General features: G+C 38.2%; 1 protein-coding gene across 12 annotated transcripts in view; it reads right to left on the reverse strand.

Annotated features, from left to right (window-relative positions):
• Positions 1-27,428, reverse strand: part of SRPK2 (SRSF protein kinase 2) — a 236,914-nt gene that overhangs the window by 195,875 nt on the left and 13,611 nt on the right. The window lies entirely within an intron of this gene.

A 27,428-nucleotide genomic window follows, 5' to 3' on the forward strand; every position in this document is an offset into this window, starting at 1 on the left:
CGATTTCTCTACAGATTTACATTTTAAGTCCTCGGTAACTAACAATAAGAAATGCACAATAAGTGTAGTTTACAGCAAATGGGTATTACATATCACTCTGGATTATACCTAACATGACATTCTACAATAACTTCCAGATGTGTCAGAGAGCTAAACATAAAGAATAATCCATAAAACAAAATTTTGATCCTGAGAGCATACTCTAACTTTGGAGAGAAAAATTCATTAATACAGAAAGAACAGAAGACAGTTAAATGAGTTCTGACATGTAAGTCTTAAATCTTTCAAGTTCATTCATTCAACAACTATTAATTAAATGAACACAACATTCCAAGTACTGCCGTAGGCCCTGAAATTGTGTAGGCTTTGCATAGAGCACATAGGCCCCTGGTCTCACAGAGCTCAAGTCTAGTAGGCAGATGGGCAAAAAAGCACAAAAAGCAATGGAATTATCCTGTAAACACTACAGAGGAAAAGATGCACTGCTCCAAGAGAACACAACTGAAGATGCACTGTAGGTGCAATGGTTATAAAAAATTCTCTTAAAGCACATCAAAGCTGATGCAAGGAGGAAGAACAAGAAACCAGCCAGATCTCCCTGGTGGTTCAGTGGCTGGGATTCGGTGCCCAATATAGGGGCCCTGAGTTAGATTCCTGGTTAGGGAATCAGATCTCACATGCCGCAATTAAAAAATCCCACATGCCACACACCAAGACTGAAGATCCCAGTGCCGCAACTAAGACCTGGCACAAATAATTTTTTTTAATATTAAAAGAAACAAACAAACTAGCCAAATGAAGGGTAGGTAAAACAGCAGTGCAAAGGCCACAGGCAGCCAAGAACCCAGGGTCATCGTGAATGAGAAAACAAAACAAGGGTAAGTTACATAAGATGGCATTTTAAAGTATGAAGGAGCACACAAGTTCCTACGCAATACATCATTAAGTGGGTAAAGTACATTCTTGACAGCCACCTGCATTTATCCAACTAACAAAATTAAATCAAATATGAAGCCAAAAGTAGCCGGGGATGGGGAGAAGGCAGTACATACACACAATCAGCAGAATTGTACATTACTTTACCCTTTATAAAGACAATCTAAATGTAAGCTTTTATATATAGAATGGATAAGCAGCAAGGTCCTACTTATAGCACAGAGAATTATATTCAACATCCTATGATAAACCATAACAGAAAAGAATATTTAAAAAAGACTGTACATATAACTGAATTACTGGAGAGCAAAAATACAGCATTATAAATCGACTATACTTCAATTTTTTAAAAATGGATAATAACTGCACAAAAGATATGTACAGAAGTTACATTCATAAAATAAAAAATAAGAAACCACCAAAAGCCTACAAATGTGTATCCATATAAATTATGATGAATAAATTTACATCAAAAAGATGAGTATAGACTGAATAATACTCCAAAATGTTTACTCTATCAAGTATCAAATAATGACATTTAGTTTATATATACAGATAATGGACAAAATGCAAGATGTATATATCTTTACATTTTTAATATGAAATCACAATTAACATTTTATAATCACTAGTTGCTCTCATCAAAATTATTTACATTCAATTGTGTCTATTTTAATTCAAATGACACAGAGAATGAACAAAGATTCATTCTCCCTCTTCAGAATGAACAACTGTTAATATTACAAAAAATAGCTAAGTTAACTCTTTAAAGCAAACTCTTGAACCCCAACCTCCTCTCCTACTTCCAAAGTTACACCATTAACTTTCTGGTATAACCCTGCCAATCCATTTTCATAGAGTTTTACAAGAGAGAAACAGAAAGAAGAAAATATACACATATCCATCAACAAAATAAGGAACTGAGTCACTGGAAAACTTCACCAGGATGCTACAATTCTTGTATCATGTGTCAAACTTTCTGATGCAATGCTGTTAGGTATAGTTAATAAAAATGCCAATAGATCTAGAGCATTTACATTACAATAATCACAGAAATATAACCCTTACTGATAAACACTGATTTTTCCCAATTTTTTCTATCACACAATTCTACAAAGTTTTCCTTAAAAGCATAAACTTATTTGCATTAAGTTAAATATCATTACTTATTAAACTTTAAAAAATGCAAGACAAAAAAATAATTCTTCAAATCATCATTGATTACTGGTTTCTATCAAGTAATAAACCAAGTAACTGCAATACTGCTCAGTTTTTAAATGCAACTATATGGAGAAGGAAATGCAACCCACTCCAGTATTCTTGCCTGGAAAAGTCCATGGGGTTACATGACTGGGCGTGTGTGCACGAGGGTGGAGGGAGACGGGTTGGTAGCAACAAAGTGGTAGAACTAAAAAAAAAATAAATTCAACAATCAAAAATCAATCACATCTTTACAATGCACTATGCATATCACATAAAATAAAATCTATATTAATTTTTCAAATTAAAAATCATGTATTAAAGATATAAGCACAAAATATTTGTGAGGAAAAAATCAAATGTACCTTGTCAATGACAAACTATTTCTCTAACAATTTTCTTAAAACTAAATTCAGATATTGATTTGTTGCCACCTACTGGTTAAAATCATATTTGGATAATGTCATTTCACCTCAAATATTCACTACTGTCAAAAATATCTTAGTGTTCTTTGTAAAATTTTATAAAACTACTGTGATGAATTCAGCTTTGGAGAAATTTCTAAAGCTGTATCATGAGTTAACAGTTCCTTGGCTTTTAACAATATCCTCACATAAAATTTACATTAGTGTGTTAGGACTGTTATAAACTTGTGAGAACTATAAAAATGCTTATTTAATTAAAACATTGATACTTTCAGAATTTTTCTTCTTCACAACTCAAATGTTTATATGCTCCTATTTTCTAGACTATTGGAGCTAGAGAACTCATGATATTGCCACCTTTTTACAACTGAGCTATTAAAATAAAGATCCAAAGGGGGGGCTCACATATTACATTGGTTTCTGTTACATTTTAAGTAACTTTTACTCCATAGCAGTCCCTCCCCTCTCCTTCCTCATTGTGTTCTTTATACAACTGTTGATGGAATAAAAAGTCAGTTGTTCCACTGCACTGCTTTTAAAATCATTCTTTTAGTTACCCAGATCTGAAAAGCATAACAACAGAACACATAGACTTATTTCTGGATCCCAATTTTAACAAATCCACTGTGGGGGAAAAAAAAAAACCCCTTTAAGTAACTGTGGAGATGTGAATATAGATTTGGTTTTAGATGATAACAAAGATTTTTATTAATTCGGTTAGGTATGATAAAGCATTGGAATTATGTATAAGAACATAAACAAGGGTTATAGATACAGCTATGAACTGAATTGTGTCCCATCTCCTCAGCCCAAAATTCATACACTGAAAACCAAAACCAACATCGTGACAGTATTTGGCGATGGGGCCTTTGGTAAATAATTAGGTTCAGATGAGATCATGAGCATACGGCTCTTATGAGAGGATTAGCGCCCTTAAAAGAAGATAAATCTGAGAATTTACTCTCCCGCAGTGAGAACTCTGCAAGAAAGCCATCTGCAAACCAGGAGGATGGCCCTCACCAGAACCCAACCATGCTGGCACCCTCATCTTAGACGGTCTATCCTCTAGAAATATGAGAAAATAAGTGTCTATTGTTCATGCCACCCAGTCTATAGTATTTTCTTATGGCAGCATGCATATGGAAGTATATAGGAGTGAAATAATGTATCTCACACATGCTTTAAAACATTCACAAAAGGGGGGAAAAACAGAATTGAGCGAAACTAGTAATTTTTAAAATTTAGGTAACAGATGCTTGGGATTTAATATGCTATTAGCTCAACTTCTAAGTTTGAAATTTCTCATAACCAAAAAAACTTTAAAAAAGAAATCTTATGAAAATGTGTTTCAATGTAATTCCTATAACTGAAACCTAAAAATGTTTTAAGATAAACAAAGCACTAATCAGAAATTATTATGAGGCAAAAATAAGAGTTGACTCAAAACTTTATCTTTTAAAACTTCTGTAACAAATTTATTCAAATAACAGGTCTCACCTAAGAGTCTCAAGCTAAAAGCACTGACATTAAATGTCCATGTTCTAACTAACTTGTCCAAATTATTTATCTGCATGAATGACCTCAATTACAAGAGAAATCATAACTTTGAGATCCTTTTGTAAATAGGGTAAATAGGGTTTTTCATTATATATCCAATAAATTACTCCTGAAATGCTTTTAAAATTTGATTTTTTCTGTTTAGAACAGCTAATTTTCTTTAACTCTTTTTGATTATTATAATTTTCAAAATGGTCTCAAATTTTTCAAGTGGACAATATAACCTGAAAATAATAAACTATGCTTATTTCTAATTTGTGTATGTTTCATTTAGTATTTTATCTGACTGCAGTAGCAGAATTAACAGCAAGCAACTGTTGTCAACCCAATCTGCTTCCTAATTTTAATGGGAATGGTTGATTTACAACATTCACTAAGACCAAGTCTATCCGGTTAAGACTGATTATTTTGTTTCAGGGGTGGGGCCCACGTCATGGCGCATGTGGGATCTTAGTTTCCTGACCAGGGATGGAACGCGCCTTCCCTGCCTTGGAAGAACAGTCTTCACCGTTAGACTGCCAGGGACTCCCCTTTTAAAACGCTTTTAAGGAAGGGTCTTTCTATTCCTAATTTAAAAGGTTTTTTGAACAGAAATATTCAAACTTGCTCCTTTGATCCATTTCTGCATTAACTAGTAATGAAAGTCCTAGTCTCACACACAGACTAGTAGGTATAATTTTATCTTTTATGTAGTATAACTATGGGTCATCACTGTAAATAATACTTAATGTTCTATGAGCAAAAACATTTCAAGAATTCTAAACAGAGGTATATAGGGCCATTTTTCCTTTTGGTAAAGATTCCAGGCTAGGTTAGGAGTTCTCTTAAATATCTGTGTCAACTACCTCAATCATTCCACAAACATTTTTTTGGTCATGTACTGTAATCCAGGGACTATGCACCAAGTATATATCCTCAAGAAGCTCACACCATCACATTGCATTAAATACTCTAACAAAATGCTGAAGGAAGAAAATAAATCAAACTGAGATTTCCAGAAAAATTCAGTAATGACTGAGTCCCGAATACTGAGTGAAATTGTTCAACAGCAGTTCTCAAAGCAGGGCCCAAACAAAACACACACAAAGTAGAAAGAAGCAAACCTGATTATGTTCAGATGATGTATTTTAAGGGACTCCTGTGGGCCCTGAGAATAATACTAAAATGCTGTTTGCTTTCTTTCACTGATGGTGCACTAACAGTGGTAGATAAAAACGCCAGTGCCTTAGCAGGAATCAACACAACAATCCCTACCTGTACTAGTCAGTGTAAACGTCAACATTATTAAAAAAAAGAAAAGGCTTTTCACTTAAGATGGTCTTTAATGAAGAAGTAAAAAAATAAAGTTTTAATCTTCACCCTTATACTTTTAAAATTCTGTGACAGAACACACACAAAAAACTACTGCTGCTCACCAAAATATTATCATAGAATAATATGATATTATACTATCATTCAAGATATCATTATCACCCAAGAAAAAGCATTCTGACCACTGAGTTGTCAGCTAAACAAGCTACTTTTTTCATGATACATCATTTTTACTTAAAAGAACACATATACAAACTTTACTTTTTCACACGTGGGTATGGTAGACATCTTCTTAAAAAGTGAGTGAAGCAAGCCTACCAATTAAAGAAAATCAGATAAAAGTATTTGTTGTTACTTAAAAATGTTGATTTTTGTCTTCAGCAAGACTTATGTTAAGTCCATCAATATGGGCTCAGATTCCACAATACAATCTTTCTTCCATCAACCTCTGTTTTAACATTTGCCAAGTTTCAGTATGATAACAAAAAATATCCACAGTTATGTGAAAGGCTCTAAAAACACACTTTTTTTCTAACAATAAATCTGTCCAGGGCCAGATTTCCTTCACATATACTTCAAACAGTACCTCACAATAGACTGAAAGAAGAGGTAAATATGAGAATCCAACTGTCTTCTGTTAAATCAAATATTGAGTCTTGCAAAAAATGTAAAACAATGCCATTTTTCTCAGTAAATGTTTATTTTGGAAAAGTTACTTTTCATTTTTAAAATGTTATTTATGTGACTATGATGCCATCATTTTTAAGTAACAATAAACTTACTTATAAATAAATTTTTAACTCAAGTTTAAATTTTAATAGAGTAATAATTGATAGACATATTCCAAGTAAACAAAGGTTATTTGGGACCTCTCCATATTATTTCAAACAAAGCTAGACGAGCTGACAGAAGTCCAGTTGAGCTATTTCAAATCCTAAAAGATATGCTGTTAAAGTGCTGCACTCAATATGCCACCAAATTTGGAAGACTCAGCAGTGACCATAGGACTGAAAAAGGTCAGTTTTCATTTCAACTCCAAAGAAGGGCAATGCCAAAGAATCTTCAAACTACCCCACAATTGCAGTTTTTCACATGCTAGCAAGGTAACACTCAAAATCCTTCAAACTAGGCTTCAATACACGAACCGAAAACTTCCAGAGGTACAAGGTGGATTTAGAAAAGGCAGAGGAAACAGAGATCAAACTGCCAACATCTGCTGGATCATAGAAAAAGCAAGGGAATTCCAGAAAAAACATCTACTTCTGTTTTATTGACTATACTAAAGCCTTTGACTGTGTGGAACACAACAAAGTGTGGAAAATTCTTAAAGAGATGGGAATACCAGACCACCTGACCTGCCTCCTGAGAAACCTGTATGCAGGTCAAGAAGCAACAGTTAGAACTGGACATGGAACAACAGACTGGTTCAATTTGGGGAAAGGAGTATATCAAGGCGGTATACTGTCATCCTCCTTATTTAACTTATATGCAGAGTACATCATGTGAAATGCTGAGCTGGATGAATCGCAAGCTGGAATTAAGATTGCCGGGAGAAATATCAATAACCTCAGATAGGCAGATGACATCACCCTTATGGCAGAACCTGAAACAGGAGAGTGAAAAAGTTGGCTTAAAACTCAACCTTCAGAAAATTAAGATCATGGCATCTGGTCCTGTCACTTCATGGCAAATAGACGGGGAAACAGTGGCTGAGTTTATTTTTCTGGGCTCCAAAAATCACTGCAGATGGTGACTGCATCAATGAAATTAAAAGACACTTACTCCTTGGAAGGAAAGTTATAACCAACCTAGATGGCATATTAAAAATCAGAGACATTAGTTTGCCAACAAAGGTCCATCTAGTCAAGGCTATGGTTTTTCCAGTGGTCATGTATGGATGTGAGAGCTGGACCGTAAAGAAAGATGAGTGCTGAAGAATTGATGCTTTTGAACTGTGGTGTTGGAGAAGACTCTTGAGAGTCCCTTGGACTGCAAGGAGATCCAACCAGTCCATCCTAAAGAGATCAGTCCTGGGTGTTCATTGGATGGACTGATGTTGAAGCTGAAACTCCAATACTTTGGCCACCTGATGTGAAGAGCTGACTCATTGGAAAAGACCCTGATGCTGGGAAAGATTGAGGGCAGGAGGAGAAGCGAATGACAGAGGATGGGATGGTTGGAGAGCATCATCGACTCCATGCACATGGGTTTGAGTAAACTCCGTGAGTTGGTGATGGACAGGGAGGCCTGGCGTCCTGCGGTTCATAGGGTCACAAAGAGTTGGACATGACTGAGCGACTGAACTGAACTGAATCTTGATTCCAGCTTGTGATTCATCCAGCCCAGTGTTTCTCATGATGTACTCTGCATCTAAGTTAAATAAGCAGGGTGACAATATACAGCCTTGATGTACTCCTTTCCCTATTGGGAACCAGTCTTTCCATGTTCAGTTCTAACTCTTGCTTCCTGACCTGCATACAGATTTCTCAAGAGGCAGGTCAGGTGGTCTGGTATTCCCACCTCTTTTAGAATTTTCCACAGTTTGTGGTGATCCACACAGTCAAAGGTTTTGACATAGTTAATAAAGCAGAAGTAGATGTTTTTCTGGAACTCTCTGTTGCAGTCCCATTACTTCATGCCAAATAGATGGGGGAAAAAATGGAAACCATGACTGCCTTTATTTTCTTAGGCTCCAAAATCACTGCAGACGGTGACTGCAGCCATGATATTAAAAGACGCTTGGTCCACCAAAGAAAATCTATGACAAACCTAGACAACATATTAAAAAGCAGAGACATTACTTTGCTGACAAAGGTCTGTCTAGTCAAAGCTATGGTTTTGGACTGCAAGGAGATCAAACCAGTCAATTCTAAAGGTAATCAACCCTGAATATTCACTGGAAGGACTGGTGCTGAAGCTCCAATACTCTGGCCACCTGATGTGAAGAACCAACTCACTGGAAAAGATTTTGATGCTGGGAAAGATTGAGGGCCAGAGAAGGGGGTGACAGAGGATGAGATGGTTGGATGGCAATACTGAATCAATGGACATGAGTTTGAGCAAACTCCAGGAGATAGTGAAGGACAGGGAAGCCTGGCGTGCAGCAGTCTATGTGGTCACAAAGAGTGAGACATGAGTTTGTGACTGAACAAGAACAGGTCTTTGCTAAGGAACTGAAAAATAATTTCTCTAAGCCCAGAATTACTCTCGGGGAATCTTGAGGGCAAGATGTGTTCACAAGTTCATTAAGGGGAAAAAAAAAAAAACCTACAGGAAGCAGTAAAAGATGCTTAAGTCAGGTAAGTAGAAACCTATGAGGAGGCCTTAGGTGCCACGTGTGACTTAAAGGAACTACTGCAAAATAGCAAACATGCATAAAACTTATGATTATTAGGATGAAGACAGTATTTCAGCAGTACCAGAGTCTTAAATTTTAACAGGAGAAAGTAAAGGCCAGAAAACCTGCAGAAATTTGCATTCACCTGTCAAGTTTTCTATCAGAACTCAGCCTCTGTGAAGAAAAAACCCATATTCATCTCTCACTTCATACACATTTGTTGACTCACTATGAGTGTATTTCCATTTAAGACTTTAAGTACTGGTTATGTGCCTCTTACTTTTCAAAAAACTACTTCTTAGCTTACAGTCTCATATTTCCCTATCTTTCAGTAATATTCTGACCAGAGGCTGGCAAACTTTCTGCAAAGAACCAGACAAATATTCTAGACTTTGTAGGCAAATGGTCTTTGTTATATAGCATAAAAGCACACACTTAATATGTAAACAAATGTGTGTGACTGTGCTTCAATAAAACTTTGTGGACACTGAAAATCAAATTTTATATAATCTCCGTATGTCACAAAATTTTCTTCTGAATTTATTCAGTCATTTAAAAATATAAAAACCTTCTTACCTGACAGGCCATGCTAACACAGGTGGCAGGCTGTAGTCAGCCAGAATTCTACAGTTTGCAGACTCCTACCTCAGCCCACTTAAAGGCTCAATAGTACAACCCTTCCATTATTCCTTATTTCTACAGCACTCCAATAACTTTATTTGCAAGTCTTTTTGCTAAGCTCCAACTGTAGCACCAGGTGGCACTAGTGGTAAAGAACCAGACTGCCAATGCAGTTGACAAAAAATGCAGGTTCAATCCTTGGGTGGGAAAGATTCCCTGGAGGAGGAAATGGCAACCCACTCCAGTGTTCTTGCCTGGAGAATCTCACAGACAGAGGAACCTGGCAAGTTACAGGGTCAGAAAGAGTGAGACCCGACTGAAGTGACTTAGCACTTAGCACACGATGGCCTCTAGACAATGAACAATTAAGCATTCTTCTGTACTAAACCTATTCCCTTTCACCCACATTCGCACTTCGGAAAAAATAAAAACAACTTGCTTATCTAGTTTCTGATTTAAACAATGAAGGAAGGAAAAGGGGATTTGAAGTAATTGTGGAAATGGAACAAAGGACAATGACAACTCATATTGATGTCAAGTGTTTAAAAAAAAAAAAAAGTCCAATATGATGAATCTCAAAATTCTCAGTCCTGATTTCTCTCCCATAGTTTCAAAAACTAAAAATTCAAGTGTACCTTTTGAGTTTGCTAATGAGATACTCTCAACTCATTCTCACATTTTTAAAAAATGCATAAAACCAGACTAAACAAATGAATATGACCAAGTATATAGCAACAAATGAGAAAATAATATATATAAGAAAAAGACATTCTATGTTTTAACAATTAGGAAGTTGTAATGGAGACTAAGGCAAAAGATACCTGAAACTCCACATCCTCGGAAGGATGAAAACTTTTCTCACAACCCTTCATATTTATTTTACACATGAAGAAATTAATGTGTTTGAAACACAAAGTTGCAAAAGAAACAAGTGTCTGAAACAGACATGGTCTCTGATCATATGGGCTAAATTCTCTATCCACTCTGGCCAATAACATAGCCACTAGCTCCATGTGACTATTGACATTTAACTAATATTAAAGAAAATTAAAACTTCAGTTCCTCAGTCAAACTAGTCATGTATCTCAAATGCTCAAGAGCTTGCTTGTGGCCACCATATTGGACAAGACAGATACGGAACATCTCTACCATCACCCAAAGTTCTATCAGACAGCCCTGTTACACGCTTCCCTGCCTCATAAACATAAAATAAACATAAAAATGAAACTTAACTTCTCCCTTCCTTCAAAAGGAAAGTGTAAAATGTTTACTTCCTGCCACCTACCATGTGGGAAGTACCAAGTAAGTCTTTCAGCACAAATTTTTACTGTATTAAAAACTGAAAAAAACCTTCTTCCTAGAACTCATAAAGCAAAATAATCATCTTGAATGCTTTTATCAGGGTTCTAAAAGCTTTACAACATTCTGGAAAAATGAGTAGCTCATCAATAACTATTTCAGCCTCCTTATTAGCCTTAAACCACTCTCAACTGCATCTTTAACATTCTCAACTACAATATCTCATTGTCTTGGAAAGTGAAGAATTCTCAGTATCACTCTGATTTATCACACAATTCTCTTTCAAACAGAAAATAGCTCCTTCTTGTCACCTTTGGCCAGAGCGTGAAATATAGAAAGCACTCAAATAACTGCTTCATGAAAAGTCAATGAACTCTAGGTCTCTATGGAATTGTAAAAAACAAAAAGCCGGACTCCATTGCATAACTACATGCATTTAATACTTAAGCAACTTTAAACCTTTTCCTTTTTTAATTTTTTGGAGTATAATCAATTTACAACGTTAAGCTTCTGCTGTATGGCAAAGTAAATCAGTTATACATACAGATATCCACTCTTTTTTTTTTACATTCTTTTCCCATATAGATCATTACAGAGTACTGAGTACAGTTCCCTGTGCTATAAAGTAGGTCTGTATTCAGTATCTATTTTATGTATAGTACTGTACTTGTTGGACTTCCCTGGTGGCTCAGACGGTAAGGCGTCTGCCTACAGTGCAGGAGGCCCATGTTGGATCCCTGAGTCGGGAAGATCCTCTGGAGAAGGAAATGGCAGGAAAATCCCATGGACAGAGCGTTGTAGGCTACAGTCCATGGGGTCTCGAAGAGTCGGGACACGACTGAGCAACTTCACTTCACTTTCACTTTACTTGCATCAGTCCTAAATTTCCCAATTTAATCCCTTCCCTTTTCCCCTTTAAGTTTTCTACATCTGTGACTATCTCTGATTTGTAAATAAGTTAATCTGTATCATTATTTCACATATAAGTGATTTCATATATTTGTCTTTATCTGACTGACTTAATTTCACTTAGTACTGTTAAGGGAAGCACACTGATTAAAACCGCCCACCCTGGCCAGGCACATAGTAACTATTTGCATGAGTTGTTTTAAGACAGGAGGGCCTGGTAAGGAACATGACACTGAACTAATAAGCCTCCACCAACCAGAAGAGTTGGGGAAAGGTCAAAAGGAGACACCACATGTCTGACCACCTCCCAGAATCCTCTCTGGCATCCATCTTGGCTGAACAAGGTGTGCACCACCAGGAAGGCCTCTGAGTCAGAATGATTGGCTAAAGACAACCCGGAAACTAATCCCATCACCATAAAACCCGAGACTGCAAGCCCCGTGACAGAGCAGTTCTCCTGGGTTCGCTTATCCTACTGCTCTCCACCCCGGTGCCCTTTCCCAATAAAATCTCTTGCTTTGTCAGCAAATGTGTCTCCTTGGATAATTCATTTCCAAGTGTTAAACAAGAGCCCAGTTTCAGGCCCTGGAAGGGGTCCCCCTTCCTGCAACAGATGATAAGCTCTTGGTCCATCCATGTTGCTGCAAATGGTATTATTTCATTCTTTTTTATGGCTGAGTGATACTCCACTGTATATGTACCATATCTTCTTTATCCATTCATCTGTCAATGCTTCCATGTCTTAGCTATTGTAAAGAGTGCTGCAATGAACACTGGGGAACACACATATCCTTTCTGATTATGGTTTTCTCTGAATATATGCCCATGAATGGATCATATGATAGTTCTGTTTTTAGCTTTGTAAGTAAGCTCCATATTGTCATCCATAGTGACTGTACCAATGAAGCAGCTTTAAGTCTTTTTCTGCTTATTTTATAAGCACTTTGCTGACTGTAGGATTTAAATGGCACAACATATTTGTAGACACAAGTTTTTTGTTTCCTAAAAATCAAGGACTTACTAAAAAGTGAAAAGTCTACAAGGCGAAATAAAGTATTACATACCACACCAGAACTACAAAATTAACATAAAATTTTCAGCTACTTATCTATGAAATAGACCAACTTTTAAATACATATATATAAATACAATGGATTTATTTTTATATTGGAATATTATTCAGACTTTAAAAAGAAGAAAATCTTGTCACATGCTAGAACATGGATGAACCTTGAGGATATTATGCTAAGTGAAATAAGCCAGTCACAAAAAGAGAAATACTACATGATTCCATTTATAAAAAGTAGCAACCCTGAATATTCATTGAAAGGACTGATGCTGAAGCTGAAGATTAAGTACTCTGGCCACCTGATGCAAAGAACTGACTCATTGAAAAAGACCCTGATGCTGGGAAAGATTGAGGGCAAGAGGAGAGGGGGGTGACAGAGGATGAGACGGTCAGATGGCATCACTGACTCAATGGACATGAGTTTGAACAAACTTAGGGAGATAGTAAAGGACAGGGAAGCCAGGCGTGCTGCAGTTTATGGGTTTGCAAAGAGTCAGACACAACTTGGCCACTGAACAACAATGAAGTTGTCAAACTTTCAGAAACAGAAAGTAAATGGTGACTGCTAACGGGTTTGGGTGGACTCTGGGAGTTGGTGATGGAAAGCCAGCCAGGGAGGCCTGGCATGCTGTGGTTCAGGGGGTCGCAGAGTCGGACACGACTGAGTGACTGAACTGAAGTGCAGGGTGAGAAGGAGTTGCTGTTTAGTAAGTAGATAATTCCATTTGCCAAGATGAAAAAGTTCTAGAGTTATTTTACATAACTTGTTACAGTTATTAACACAGTATTGACCAGAGATGTATTAATACGTCTTCTGTGACCCAAATGTTATTCACCAGAGGAGTTTCAACATTCACTTATATAACAAATCACTGGCCAAAGGCACTAGTTAATGCAAAAAAAAAAAAACCCTGTCAATAATGAGTTAACACTCCTGGACTGTACAGGTAAAATGGTTAAGATGAGAAAATTTTTACTCTGTGGTTTTTTATCACAATAAAAGAGTGAATATGTATAAACTAAATTAACCTTTGAACAATGCAGGGGTTAGGGGCACAGACCCCCTCCATGTCTTAGCTATTGTAAACAGTGCTGCTCTGAACAATGGAGTGCATACATCTTTTTGAATTAATAGTTTACATCTTTTCTGAATATATACTCAGGAGTGGGACTGCTGGATCATATAGCAGCTCTATTTTTAGCTTTTTAAAGAACTTCCATACAGTTTTCCTTAGTGGCTACATCAATTTACATTCCCGCCAACACTACAGGAGGGTTCTCTTTTTCTCCACACCCTCTCCAGCATTTATTATTTATAGACTTTTTGATGGTGGTCACCCTGACTGGTGTGAGGTACTTCACTGTGGTTTTGATTTGCACTTCTCTTGTAATTAATGATGCTGAGCATCCTGTCATGTGCCTATTGGCCATCTCTAAGTCTTCTTTGGAGAAATGTCTATTTAGGTCTTCTGCCCATTTACTTTTTCGCTTTGAGTTGTATGAGCTGTTTATATATTTTGGTCACACCATTTGCAAATATTTTCTCCCATTCTATCAGTTAACTTTTTATTTTGTTGATGGTTTCCTTTGCTATGCAAAAGCTTTTAAGTTTGATAAGGTCTCGTTTGTTTGTCATTACTTTTATTTCTTTTGCCTTGAGAGATTGACTAAGAAAACATTGCCGTGATTTACGTCAGAAAATGTTTTGTCTATGTTCTCTTCTAGGAGTTTTATGGTGTCATATCCTGTATTTAAGCCTTTCAACCACTATGAGATTATCCTTGTACATGGAGTAAAGAAGGGTTCTGATTTCACTGATTCACATGTGGCTGTACAGCTTTCCCAACACCCCTGCTTGAAGAGACTGTCTTTTCTCCATTGTGTATTCTTGCCTCCTTTGTCTACGATTAACTGACCACAGGAGTGTGGACAGGTTTATTTCTGGGCTCTATTCTGTTCCACTGATCTGTTGTCTGGTTTTGTGCCAATACCAAAATGTTTTGACTACTGCAGCTTTGAAGGATAGTCTGAGATCTGGAAATGTTATGCCTCCAGCTTTGATCTTTTTTCTCAGAACTGCTTTCTGGTTCTTCTGTGACTCCATATAAATTTTAGGATTATCTGTTCTAGTTCTGTGAATAATGTCAAAGGTAATTTGATAGGGACTGCATGAAATCTGTAGACTGCTTTGGGTAGTATACCATTTTAACAATATTCTTTTAATTCAAGAGCATGAGATATCTATTTTTTTAAATCATCTTTAATTTCCTTTATCAGTGATTTACAGCTTTCGGCATACAGATCTTTCATCTCTATGGCTAAGTTTATTCCTAAGTTTCTGGGGTGGTTTTCACAGCATATTTTAAACAGGATTTTTTTTTTTTTAACTTTCTCTTTCATTGTTAGTATACAATGTTAGAAAAACACAACAGATTTCTGTATATTAATCGCGTATCCTACTATTCTGCTGAATTCATTTATTAGTTCTAGTGTTTGTGTGGAGACTTTAGGGTTCTCTATATAGAAAGTAACTGTCACTTGCAACATTTTTACCTGTGACATTTTCACCTGTTCCATTACAATTGGGCTGCCTTTTATTTCTCTTTCTTCTCTACAGCTCTGACTAAGAATTCCAAGACGTTAAATAGAAGAGGTAAGAGTGGGCATCCCTGTCTTTTTCCTGAATTTAGCAGAAAGGCTTTCAGCTTTTCACCTCAACCACATTTCTTACATGTCATAGGAAACTGGTTCTACAGCAAATGTGATACAAATTCTTCTAAAGAGAACTTAAAGCAAAAGTTCTGTATTCTGTTAGGTATTAGATTACTCACAATCATCTCCAAAGAGACAGCCATAATATTTTGCTGCTACTGAAAATGTCTCCTATTATATAAAATGAGCTAAGACCTTCATAAAGATATTTTACTACAAATACACTGCTACTCTATGTAGGTAGTGTCCATTTGTCATTTTCTACTGTAGCAAATGGAGGTGCAATGAATCCTGCATCAGTCATTTTAAAAATTTAAAAATCAGATGGTTTTCATAATGGCATCTAGTTTAAAAATATGTTTAATAAAACCCCAGATTCTAACAAGTAGAGAGTTTCAATTTGGAATAATGAAAATGTTCTGGAGATGGATGGTGGTGATGACTGCACAATACCAATGTACTTAATGCCACTGAACAGTATGTACAATTAAAAATGATTAAAATGGGGACTTCCCCGGTGCTCCAGTGGCCAAGACACTGCAGTCCCAATGCAGGGGGCCCAGGTTTGATCCCAGGTCAGAGAACAAGATCCCACATGCCACAACTAAGATTTAAGATTCATGTGTGCAGCCAAATCAATATATAAATATTTTTTAAATGGTTAAGATGGTTTATGATATGCATTTTTTACCATAATAAAACCTAAAGTTTCAGTAAGAGGTTATATTTATGTCATCTTCAACAGTTTATGAGCCGCTATTAAGAAAAGTCACGTGATCATTTGCACAACTTAATCCTAACTTACCACCAGCAAAGACATCTCAAAGGTCTCAATTATGCATGAAAGATGCAATGACACTACAACTGGAAATTTCCCTCAGAAAAAGAAAGTTCAGAAAACCAAAACAGTTTCAAACTGGTTCACACAAATGACATGTGTTAATACTAATGAGACTACAATTACTTGACAATTTTATTAAGTCACTATGTGGTACAGAATAGTTTGAAATACTTTCTAACCAGATCAGTTCTGTACAATCAGGTGATAAATTCTTAAAAAGAGTTTTATTTAAAGAAATACACTTGAGCTTGCCAAAAAATATATTAAAGTGAGAATAATAATGGCAGCTTTAAACTATAATCATACTTTAATACCCTATAAAACAGGGATTCTTCATGAATAACCATGAGAAAGATCCAAGTACTGGGTAAAGGCCAAGCAAGAGAGGATGCACACAAGCAAGAGTCTTAAAGTCACTATGTATTAAGTAACACCTGGCCTAAAACGTGCAGGCATCATGCTAACTATGTCACATGAACTCTCATTTAACTCTCAGAGTAGCCCCAGGAGAGACAACTGTATCTCCTGTTCCACAAACAAGGAAGTGAGGACCAATGGGTTAAATAACATGCTCAAGACTGTAGAGTCGCTAAGCAGCAGGCCCGGGATAAGCAGCCCGCAGCACTGTGAAGTACACAGGTGCCGTCTACTTGCTGCCCCTCTAGGACACGCTGCGCAGCAGACTGCAGCGTCACCACCTTCTCTCCGTAGAGGGGACAGGTGTTCAGGGAAAATGAATCGCGTCTCAGCAGACATGGCAGCAGTCAGCAGAACGAGCTGGAACCCAAGTCTTTCTATTCCTCACCCAGGGCCTTTCCTCTGCAGTATACCTGATATGTGTGGTAGTTCTAAAAATATGTTCACAAATTATTTAATACAACTCTCCTCAAAGAGCAGAACCTAAGGCTCCCCTCAGTAACTCACCTTTTTTTCTGATAGCTTTTATTTTATTTTTAACCGTGTTCCAATTTCAACTGTCTCACTTCTAACAAATAAAACGTGGCAGAAGTGACATGTGTGAGATTTCCATAGCTAGGTGTGAGACTGGCCAGAGTAGGTCACAAAGAGCACTGCAGGGCCCTCCTTGTTCTCTCCACTCCTCCCTCTGGACGCAGCCAGCTGACATGTTGTGAGGACACTCAAGGAGAGGTCCACATGGCAAAGAAGCAAGGCCTCCTGCCAACTGCCATCGCAAGCCAGATTGGAAGCGGCTGCTCCAGCCCCAGCCAAGCCTTCAAATGACCGAAACCTGAGCCAGAACCACCCAGCTATGCTGCTTCTGAATTCCTAATCATCAGAAACTACGAGGCGATAAATGTTTGTTGTATTAAGACACCATGGTTTGTTGGGGTTTTTTTTTTCATCTCTAAGATTAACAGACAAACAAAACTCTAAGACATTTAATGTGTACATCTTGGTAATTAAGGGAATTTGTTACACAGTAATGAATAAAACAAAGAGGAAGGAAAACAAGTCTCTCAACAAAGTGTGACTAACGCTTTGCTATCAAAACTACCCGTGAAAACTCAACTATACTTCAATTAAAAAAAACTAACAGTGAAGAGCGTAGGCTCTGCAGGTCACCTGTCAAAAGAAGCTTTGTGACCTTGACTAAGGGCAATTTCTCAAGGTCACTTGGCCATCTGTAACATGATACATAATAATTTTTATAATTATTTTTAAAACACTCCCCCATTTTACAATAATATTTCCGTTACCTTACCTCATAGAGTCACTGTAAGGATTAAATCAGAGAAAGGGTCCAGCACTTGCCATGGTGCCCAATACGCAGTCCAAGTTCGGTAAATATTCACTGTTACTAATCTTACTGCTTTAATCTGCCCTTTACTAGCAGCTTTCTCTAGACTTTTTAAAAAGTTCCCAATCCTCAGCAGGGAACACCTCCATTACTCACCTAAGTTGTCCAAGAGCCTTTTTCACTAGTCTTCATTTACTTCACTCACTCCCGGGCTATACCTAAAACTCATCTAAAACTGTCCCTTCCTTTGGCTTTCAGAGACAGAACTAATAATAACAGGGTCCTCTTCTGGTCTCTGCTACTGCTGCTGCTCCTCTGCCTGCCCCTTCCAAATGTAGGTTATCCTCAAAGCTCTCTCCTATTCATCCTCAAAGCTCTCTCCTATTCATCCTCATCGCCTCAATGATGACCCTTTTGCAAATGCTCCAAAACCTACTGCAGCCTCTCCCTCTCATCTGAGTCAGGATCCCAGTTTCCCCAGCTCAACAGGTCCACGTGAATGTCTCACAAATACTTCAAACTCAACAAAACCTGAATTTTTTGCATCTCCCCTTACTCCTTATGCTTTTTCCCCCTTCTTCCCATCTCCACTCCTGCTCTATCTATTAACAGACCAAACTCTGTGAAGTCAGAGAAGATGTCCAACGGCTTATTAAAATCTTACCCCTTCTGCTTTCAATAAATGTATGAGACACTGTGCTGGGTGCCAGGGATACATTGCAAGCTGGCCACACTGCCCCCCCAGGAACTTACAATCTAGCATGCTTCCAATTAACTGCCAAGTCCCAGGGACTCCACCTGTGCACACTCTCATAACCATCCCCTCCTTTCCATTCCTACCACAACCACCCTCCTCTCGCACCTAGAACATGGCAACAACGTGCTGAAGTTTCTCTCTTCAGTTTTTGCCCCCACCTCAATCCATCCTTTACATAAGCTGCCCATTATCTTTCTCAAGCATGTGTTCATGCTATTCAGCTCCTCAAAAATCTTCAATGGTCCCCACTGCTTACAGCAAAAGTCAGAATTCCCTCACATTACCTTGATAGCACTTCATGATTTTTCCCACTGGGAATCACCTGCACCCCGCTGTATATTTAGGGCACCTCATTCTCTCCCTAACACATCTGTTTACGCCAGCTATCCTCTCAGAATGTCATGGCCTTTATTATGAAAATCCCCTCGTGTAGTCATCTGAACTAACTGACCCTTCCCTTATTTTACATGCACAAGGCCTGTATCTCTATTTGCTACTAACCCCTCCACTTTCTGTCACTGTTAATTGTTTACCTGCCTGTTTCTTTGGGTAGGTCACGAATCCCAGGCTGCCGCTAATTTACTTGGCAATCTTATAAGTCACTGCATTATCCAAGGTTTAATTTTCTCATCAGTAAAATGAAAGGTTAGATTGACTAAGTGCTAAGTAACTCCCAACTTCAAAGTTCCATACAGATGAGCCTTGTCTTTGAAAAAGGCAGAACAGCACAACTGTAAGCCTGGCCTTGGTAATCAGACCAGTGGTTCTGAATCCCAGCTCTAGAACCTACCATCTCTCAACAATGGACCTGCTGCTTTCTGTGCCTTAGTACCTCATATGCAGAATGAGAATAATAACAGAATAATATCTTTTAGAATTAAATCAGTTTTAAAATTTTATTTAAACAGCCATATTAGTCAGACATAATTCACATCCATTTAAAATATGCAACTCAATGACTTTTGGTACAGAGCTGTACAACTACCACCATGATCAGTTTTAGAATATTTTCATCACCCCCAAAAGAAACGCGTATCCATCAACAATCATTCCCCTTTTCCCGTAGCCCTAGGCAAACACTACTTTTACTTTCCATCTCTATGGATTTGCCTATGCCAGGCATTTCATGTCAATGGAATATGTTTATGACTGTCTTCTTTCATTTAGCAAAGTGTTGTCAAGGTAAATCTATGTTGTTGTAAGAGTATGTCAGTCATTTTATTACTAATTGATATCCTACTGTGTGGATATAATACTACATTTTGTTTATCAGCTAATGGACATTCAGTTCTATCCCTTGGTCATTATGAATAATGGTGCTCTTTCAGTCTTAAGTAACAGAAAATGCAACTCAATCTGGCTTAAGCAAACAAACAAAAGTCCAGGAGGCAGTCCATGCTCCAGCAGACGTTTAAACATCATCACCAGGACTGACTTTTTCTCCATTTCTTGGCTAGGCTCTGTTTTTTGCTCATTTTTGAAAGCTGCCTGGTGACAAAATGGCTTCAGAACTCCATTTCACATTCGCTAACAGTCAAGCCAATAGGAGAAAGCAAAGCCCTGGAGTTAGCTCTGGGTGGACGGTTTCACTGTAGCCCTAGAATATATACAACTGAAATAGGCTGTGATCTATCCTTGGGAAATGTGGAAAGGACCCCAAGTATGTGAACCAAAAACACATAAGAGAAAAACCCCACACAAAACTGAGGCCTCTTTCTGGGAGGATAAATGGATTCTAAACAGCTGAAAAATTTTAAAGCTCAATTTTTAAAAATAAACAAGTAAATTCTCAATATAAAAACCCAATCTAAGGTTGATAAAAATTAAACATAATAAGTGGATACTGAGCATTTAGGAGAATGTTTAACACAGTAAATACTTAATAAATGTTAGGTGCTATATTAGCTATTATCTGCATTAGATGAACCACAAGAAATTTTATGGAATTTGATGTTTAAGAAAAAAAGCCAATTTCATATAGCCCAATGTCATATGTATTCAGCTTAAAGTTAAATCATGTTCAGCCTGCTCTTCCATAATGAAATGTAAGACTGCAACTATATCAAACAGAAGGAATGGGGCTTATTTTCAAAATTTTTTGAACTTCAGATTATGGTGTCAGAGGAATTTCTCTGGTCTTGTGGAAAACATGGGAGGCAAGGTATGGGAAAGGGAAGTCTCTGAGACTGGTAGTCTGCGAAGCATTTCCTACCCTAACAACAATACATACTGTGGTTCAGGCCTGACAGCCACCTTAATCCTTTATTAGCCAAAGTTCTCAACTCAGTTTATTAAGAATTCTTTTCATGGGAAAACATCACTTTGATTTCCTAATATAATCTAACAGGAAACTAGAATTCCTTTAACACGAAGTAATTTTTCAATCTTGCCCAAAATAATTTTATCTCATAAAACACGGAATACTAGATGTTTTTATTTCCCTCTTGGACTCAGCCTGTGTGTGTCAGCCGCTGTCATGCTGACTCTTTGTGACCCCATGGACTAAAGCCCGCCAGGCTCCTCAGTCCATGGGAATTCTCCAGGCAGGAATACTGGACTGGGGTTGCCATTCCCTTCTCTAGGGGATCTTCCTGACTCAAGGATCAAAGCCGAGTCTCTAGTGTTGCAGACAGATTCCTTACTATCCAAGCCACCAGAGAAGCCCCTAGACTCAGCCTAACCATAATTAAAAAATAAAAAATGAATTTTTAAAACCACTACCAGGATTACCCATTCCTTTTATCACATGTCTTAGTCTCCTCCCGTCCCTTTAGTCTAGTTTCAAATTATAGACCTAGAGATCACCTGCTACAAACAATGAATATCTATCTCCTCATGATTTCTAGATCTAATGGTAATTTTGTTGTTCTAATTCACCATGAGGACTTATCCTTAGACAACGTATGTCCTATTCATAACTTGTAGGCATTATTACTGAGATAAAAAAAATTAAGCTGGCCAAAATAATTAAAGACATGTTCATATTTAGATGCTTAATAAAATTTTATCATAATTCCACAGCTTTTCTTTTTGCCTATTATAATAAATCCTAAAATACAACTGAAACACCATAAAATGACTAACAGCTGCCACTTAACAGTTTATTATGTACTACACAGATATAATTACTTTATTGAATCCTTACATTTATTCTCTGAGATGTATTATTAGCTCTATTTTAAGAAGAAAAAAATAAGACTTAGAAAAATTAAATAATTTATCTTACACCACTGAGGAAAGAGATGCCTTCAAAACTTGAACCCTAGTCACCTCCTTCTGACAGCAGGATCAGCCTCAGCAAAGAATATTCAAAGAGTAACCAGACTTCAGGAAAAGGGGAAACTATGACTTTATTTAGCTAAGACAGGTTTTGCCTACACCAAGTATCAGGATTCAAACTTTAAGAGTAAAATTATACCCCCTAGGATCCTCTGAAAGGTAAACGTATCCTCAGGTGTCCCTTAACTTGATCGCAAAGACAGTGAAGGTAGTGGGCATCAGTGGAGTCAAGGGGAAGAGAACAGATCTGTTACTACTATTAAACCTACAGGGTGCTGGCTGTCTACTACGTAGATAAAGGATACAGAAAGCCTTAGTGTAGTAGGAACTGAAAAATCAAGTTTCTAAAACTAAGACAGAAAACATAACTGACCTTTAAAAAAAAGAAAACTATCTTACTGTATACTAAAATTTCCTACATAAAGCAATTTCTATCCCACTCCTGCAATATATCCATTCGATAAAACAGTTCACATCCATGTCACATGCTAAGAGCAGTTTCCATCCAAAGGAAAAAAATTGTATTTTCACCTTTCTTTTTCTGACAGTAAAGGAAGGAATTCAAAAATAAGGTTCTTCAGTATGGAGATTCCTTAAAAAACTGGAAATAGAACTGCCCAGCAGTGGGCATACACACTGAGGAAACCAGAATTGAAAGAGACGCGTGTACCCCAATGTTCATCGCAGCACTGTTTACAATAGCTAGGACATGGAAGCAACCTAGATGTCCATCGGCAGACGAATGGATATTAAAGCTGTGATACATATACACAATGGAGTATTACTCAGCCATTAAAAAGAATTCATGTGAATCAGTTCTAATGAGGTGGATGAAACTGGAGCCTATTATACAGAGTGAAGTAAGTCAGAAAGAAAAACACCAATACAGTATACTAACGCATATATATGGAATTTAGAAAGAAGGTAACGATGACCCCATGTGTGAGACAGCAAAAGAGACACAGACATAAAGAACAGTCTTTTGGACTCTGGGAGAAGGCGAGGGTGGGATGATTTGAGAGGATAGCGTTGAAACGTGTATATTATCATATATGAAGCGGGTCATCGGATCAGGTTCGATGCATGAGGCAGGGTGTTCAGGGCTGGTGCACTGGGATGGGAAGGGGGGTTCTGGACGGGGAACACATGTGCGCCCGTGGCTGATTCATGTCGATGTATGGCAAAAATCACTACAATATTGTAATTAGTCTCCAATTAAAACAAATAAATTAATTTTTAAAAAAAGAAAGTTGGACACAGGCGCACAGGAAGAACATCATGTGATGATGGAGGCAGAGGTTGGGTGATGCAGCCCCAAGCCAAGGAATGACACGGAAGCTGGAAGAGAAAAGGAAGGACCCTCATCTAGAGACTTCAGAAGGAACTCGGTCATGCTGAGACCTTGATCTCAACTTCCAGCATCTAGAACTGGAAAAGAATAGATTTCTGGGGACTTCTCTGGTGGCCCAGTGGCTAAGACTGTGCACTCCCAATGCAAGGTGTCTGGGTTTGATCCCTGGTCAGGGAATTAGCTCCCACATGCAACTAACGGTCTAGCACACCGAATGCTGCAACTGAAAGATCCTGCGTGCTCTGACTGAGACCCAGTGCAACCGAGTTAATTAAATAAGTAATAAATATATATTTAAAAAAATAAAAATAAGGTTCTTGCAACAATCTCTAGGGGCTAAAAACTTTACCTTCTGTGTTAGTCCCAGAAAGATTTGCTTTCTGCAGACTATATGGTAATTTTGAAAGCCAGTGAATCAGAATCCAGCAGCCTAACCAGCACTAAACTGGCTCAGAAACTAAAGAAAGGTGACCTTAATTAAGTATCTGCTTCTTCAGTCCCCCTTACTACTCCTTCACTGGAACTTCTGCACTGAAGGACAAAAGAAGAAATAAAGGACTGAAGAATTTTAAGCTCTTTTTCAAGAAGCTGCCTTGAAGAAGCACTATAGTTGATGAGGGAAAGACCAAGAAACAGTTTTTCCACTTTACATATAATAGAGTTCTAGGTAAAATTTTATTTTAAAAGCATTCTGCAGGAATTCCTTTGTGGTCCAGTGGTTTGAGTTTTGCACTTCCGCTCTCAAAAGCATTGATTCAATCCCTGGTCAGGAAACTAAGATCCCACAAGCTGCACGGCATGGCTCTCCACCCAAAAAACATTCTCCTACTACAGAGACTGAAAAACACTTGTCCAGGTGCTCTCTAAAGTCCTGGCTATTTTGCTGCATTCTCAGATCCACAACCTAAGGCAATACATTTCAGTTGTGAAAAGAACACAGCCAATTTTATATCAGTGATACAAATAACACTAGTCCCCTACACACATACAAGTTTCATTGCAAGAGCACATTAAGTCCAAAGTTAGCCTTGGTACGCAACCAACCCAACCAGCTACGTAGTACTGAACTGTAAGAGGTTTATAACATTCTCACACAAATAATATTAATACATAAAAAATAAATGAACAACAAAAAAACATTTTTAATCTTGGAAAGTACAGTAGTACAGTACAACAGCTGGTATACAGGGGCTGGCTGGCATTGAGTGAACAGGCAAGAAGAGTTACTGACTGGAGGAGGGAGAGGAGGTGGGAGACGGTAGAGCTGAAGGATCTTCAGCAATAGCAGACCAACAGCAAGCTGCAAGTACACTCACATCCGACACTGACGGCACACACCATCGCATCTTTGAAAGCTCACAACTTGAACGTTCGTATGTAGGAGACTTACTGTACATCCTATTTTAGGATAAAACACATCATGTACCCCATCTCCCGAAAAAAAACTTTCACTGGAATATTCTAGACATAAAAATAATCACAGACTCCCTGTGTAACTGGTGGGAACAGCTGACTGACAGCAGAAACAGTGGCAGCAAGCTCTGTTCCTTGCACACCAGAAGCAACAGCAGCAGCTGAGGACCAAAGGAAGCCCCCGGCCACGGGCATCCCGAGAGTCAGACGTCACTGCTCAGCGTACTGTCCTTATCCCTCCCACATCTCAAACTTCTGCTTCCTGGGGTTGGAATCTGTCTTTACTCCACCCACCCTGCCTAGTTCACACAACTGTCTAGGGGCAAGTCTACTACACTGAGGTACTACAGGAGACACGGCACCCACACTCTATGCCCCTGTGGGACACACAGCCAAGTTTAAAGCAATCAACAGTCTCATACAGATGGTCCCTCTTGTCCCTATCCTTTTAGGATCCACATTCTAAGACCCTAACTTGAGAATTATAAAACTTAAAAATATTTAGATTAAGAATATATCCAAAAAATAGCTGGAAAACACACACTCTGGAATTGATAGGTCAACTAATTTTGAACTGAATTCAAGTATCAGGGACAAAACTACATTTTGTAGAATTTATCCAGTAAGGCCAAGGACTCAGCATAAAATATCATATAAGCCCACGTATAAGCCATGGTCTTTTCCCAAAAAAGTATCCCTCAAAAAAGAGGTAGTTGCCTTAGATTCTAGTCCTTATAAAGTCTTTAAAGAGATAGACTGCTCTCAAGTGTCTTATTTTTAACACAATAAGGCAAAAAAAAGAGAAAAGCTTCCAGAGGAAATGAACAATCAGGATTATAGGAATGCTAGGTTTGATGGCATAATGGAGAATGACATAATGATCATTCCTAGAGAAGCCTGACTCAGATGAGACTTGGTGAGACAGAGAAGAGAGGGAAGGGACACTCTTTACTGATGACTGATTGGGGCACTGTCTGAAATCACTTTAATCAATACTGATTTGGGAGGCTTAGAGACATCAACCCAATAAAATCAATTTAAAAACAGGCAAATAATTCCAACATATTTTTGGAATTAGAAAAATCCTTCAAGCTAGGCTTCAGTAGTACATGAACTGAGAACTCCTAGATGTATGAGCTGGATTTGGAAAAGGCAGAGGAACCAGAGATCAAATTGCCAACATCTGTTGGATCACAGAAAAAGCAAGGGAATTTCAGAAAAATACCTATTTCTGCTTCATTGGCTCAACAGACTGATTCCAAACAGGAAAAGGAGTACGTCAAGGCTGTATATTGTCACCCTGCTCATTTAACTTTATATGTAGAGTCCATCATGAGAAACGCTAGGCTAGAAGAAGCACAATCTGAAATCAAGATTCCTGGGAGAAATATCAATAACCTCAGATATGCAGATGACACCACCCTTATGGCCGGAAGTGAAGGTGAACTAAAAAGCCTCTTGATGAAAGTGAAAGAGGAGAGTGAAAAAATTGGCTTAAAGCTCAGCATTCAGAAAACTAAGATCATGGCATCTGGTCCCATCACTTCATGGGGAATAGATGGGGAAACAGTGTCAGACTCTGTTTTTTGGGGCTCCAAAATCACTGCAGATGGTGACTGCAGCCATGAAATTAAAAGACGCTTACTCCTTGGAAGGAAAGTTATGACCAACCTAGATGGCATATTAAAAAGCATATTTGCCATCAAAAGTTCATCTAGTCAAGGCTATGGTTTTTCCAGTGGTCATGTGTGGATGAGAGTTGGACTGTGAAGAAAGCTGAGTGCCAAAGAATTGATGCTTTTGAACTGTGGTGTTGGAGAAGACTCTTGAGAGTCCCTTGGACTGCAAGGAGATCCAACCAGTCCATCCTAAAGCAGATCAGTCCTGGGTGTTCACTGGAAGGACTGATGCTGAAGCTGAAACTCCAATACTTTGGCCACCTGATGTGAAGAGCTGACTCACTGGAAAAGACCCTGATGCTGGGAGGGATTGAGGGCAGGAGAAGAAGGGGACGACAGAGGATGAGATGGCTAGATGGCATCACCGACTCAATGGACATGAGTTTGAGTAAACTCTGGGAGTTGGTGATGGACAGGGAGGCCTGGCATGCTGCGATTCATGGGGGTCACAAAGAGTCAGACACGACTGAGCGACTGAACTGAACTGAAAGGCTTTGACTATGTGGATCACTACAAACTGTGGAAAAGTCTTAAAGGGATGGGAATACCAGACCTGCCTCCTGAGAAAACTGTATGCAGGTCAATGATTAACAGAATCGGACATGGAACTGGTTCAAAATTGAGAAAGGAGCAGGTCAAGGCAGTATACTGTCACCCTGCTTATTTAATTTCTATACAGAGTACATCATGCAAAATGTCAAGCTGGATGAAGCACAAGCTGGAATCAAGATTGCTGGGAGAAATATCAACAACCTCAGATATGCAGATAATACCACTCTAATGGCAGAAAATGAGGAGTGAGGAGGAACTAAAGAGCCTCTTACGAGGGTGAAAGAGGAGATTGGAAAAGCTGGCTTAAAACTCAACACTCAACAAACTAAGATCGCGGCATCTGGTCCAAGGCAAATAGATGGGGGAAAAATGCAAACAGTGACAGAGTGACAGACTTTATTTTCTTGGGCTCCAAAATCAC

Source organism: Cervus elaphus, chromosome 18, assembly GCF_910594005.1.
Source record: "Cervus elaphus chromosome 18, mCerEla1.1, whole genome shotgun sequence".
Taxonomy (NCBI): Eukaryota; Metazoa; Chordata; class Mammalia; order Artiodactyla; family Cervidae; genus Cervus; species Cervus elaphus.